Raw genomic sequence first — 2,500 nt, forward strand, 5'->3', positions numbered from 1 at the left:
CTTGGACTATTCCGAGGCGGCCCTGCAGCCTCTTCCGTCTAGCCGTTGGGGCCATCTCGCCGCATCCCCCACCTCGCACCCCGATTGCTATGCGGTGAGGCTCCTCGGCCGCCTTGGAACTATCTTCGTATCGGACGCATCGCGGGATAAGGGGTTGTCACTGGTAGTCGCCCCAAGCGCGTCCGATGCTTGGACTATTCCGACCGGCCCTGTGGCCTCTTCCGTCTAGCCGTTGGGGCCATCTCGCCGCATCCCCCACCTCGCACCCCGATTGCTATGCGGTGAGGCTCCTCGGCCGCCTTGGAACCATCTTCGTATCGGACGCATCGCGGGATAGGGGGCTGTCACTGGTAGTCGCCCCAAGCGTGTCCGATGCTTGGACCATTCCTAGGCGGCCCTGAAGCCTCTTCCGTCTAGCCGTTGGGGCCTTCCCGCCCCATCCCTCGCCTCGCACCCCCGATTGCTATGCGGTGAGGCTCCTCGGCCGCCTTGGAACCATCTGTGTATCGGACGCATCGCGGGATAAGGGGTTGGCACTGGCAGTCGCCCCAAGCGCGTCCGATGCTTGGACCATTCCGAGGTGGCCCTGAAGCCTCTTCCGTCTAGCCGTTGGGGCCTTCCCGCCCCATCCCTCGCCTCGCACCCCGATTGATATGCGGTGAGGCTCCTCGGCCGCCTTGGAACTATCTGTGTATCGGACGCATCGCGGGATAAGGGGTTGGCACTGGTAGTCGTCCCAATCGCATCCGATGCTTGGACCATTCCGAGGCGGCCCTGCAGCCTCTTCCGTTTAGCCGTCGGGGCCTTCCCGCCGCATCCCTCGCCTCGCATCCCGATTCCTATGCGGTGAGTCTTCTCGGCCGCCGCGGAACTATACCTGTTATTGCTACTGCATCCTTCGGCTGGTAACCTCCTCTGCCGCCTTGGAACGTTCTCTTTGTCGGACGCGTCGCGGGATAAGGGGTTGGCACTGGTAGTCGCCCCAAGCGCGCCCGATGCATAGACCGCTCCGAGTCGACCTTGCTTTCAGCCTCTCACATGCATAGACCTCTCTGAGTCGACCCTGCAGCCTCTCACGTTTAGCCTTTGGAATCTCGCCTCACAACATGATTGCTATCCTTGATGCATCCCTTGCCTCGAGCCCTGATTGCTTTCTTGGCTGCATCCCTCCTCTCCTCACAGCCCGGTTGTCATCACTGCTTCATCCGTCGCTTCATGCATTCTGGCTGCTGGGCCCTTCCCACCGCACACCTCGATTGCTATCTCTTCTGCATCACACACCCCGATTGCTATCTCTGCTACATCCCTCGGCTCTCACTTCTGCATCCTTCGCCTCACACCTCGATTGCTATCAATGCTGCATCCGTAACCTCACACCCCGATTGCTATGCGGGGAGGCTCCTTGGCCGCCTTGGAAATTTCTGTGTGTCGGACGCACCGCGGGATAAGGGGTTGGCACTGGTAGTCGCCCCAAGTGCGCCCGATTCTTAGACCGCTTCGAGGTGACCTCGTAGCCTCTTTCGTCCAGGCTTCCTGCCTTCAACGCCCTTTTTACACCTCGATTGCTATGCGCGGGCTCGTTGGCGTCTATCACCTCTCTGCGAAGAGTGGCACGATGATTGTTGGGGTAAATCGTAGCAGTCCGATCTCTGGCCTTGGGCCATTGTGAGGGCTGATCGATTTCCTGTGCGCATCTCGTGTTCGCCCAGTAACAGACTCGACGACTTGTAATCGGTCTTGTTCCCGATTGTTCCTGGAGGTAGTCTTCGGAACTCTTGGATTTGACCTGTCACTCGAACTGTCCTCTTCCGAGGATGCTTGTGTGTGTGTGTGCTTGTGCCATTTCCTTGGCGGTATTAACGAGATATTAAAGAGCGGAGTGAGCGCCTCGCCCAGCTATGTTTGGGGCTCTCACTCCCTTACCCGGTGTGCGACCGCTTTGCACGTAGGTTGCGGAGCATCGCGACTCTTTCGATGTTTGGCGGTTGTCTTCCGGTGATGCGTTGGTCCCGAAGTGCACGTTACTAGCATTTCTGCCATTGTTCTCGATCTTTGGCACGTTCCTTCGTTGCAATTGGATATATATCTCCGTTTATACGCGCAGGCTTCTCCCGCCTATTCAGCGCTGTCCCACTCTCAGCACTCTCGTGGTCTCCTTGGCTTCTCTCTCCCGTGAGCGAGCTCTCTTCTCGAGTCTTTTCCATGTCCCATGGAGGTTGCCTTGCGAAATTCGGGCACACAAACGTGACCGGATAAGAGCGGAATTGCCTATGAGGAGAAGCTCACCTTAGGGAGCAGCAATGCCGAGTGTTTCGACAGAGGGTAGAGGGGGCGTTGTTTGGGCGGTTGCACAAAAGAGTGCTACGTTTGCACTGAAGGTTGCTTCTTCGTCTCCGACGAACTCTTCGAGGCAAAAAAGCTTGTTTACGGGGTCGAGGTGGGACTGTTCGTGCGAGTTGCGCCACCAAAAGTGCGTAGGGGGCATATACCTGGGAAATGG

The sequence above is a fragment of the Cryptomeria japonica genome, unplaced genomic scaffold, assembly GCF_030272615.1.
Source record: "Cryptomeria japonica unplaced genomic scaffold, Sugi_1.0 HiC_scaffold_138, whole genome shotgun sequence".
NCBI lineage: Eukaryota > Viridiplantae > Streptophyta > Pinopsida > Cupressales > Cupressaceae > Cryptomeria > Cryptomeria japonica.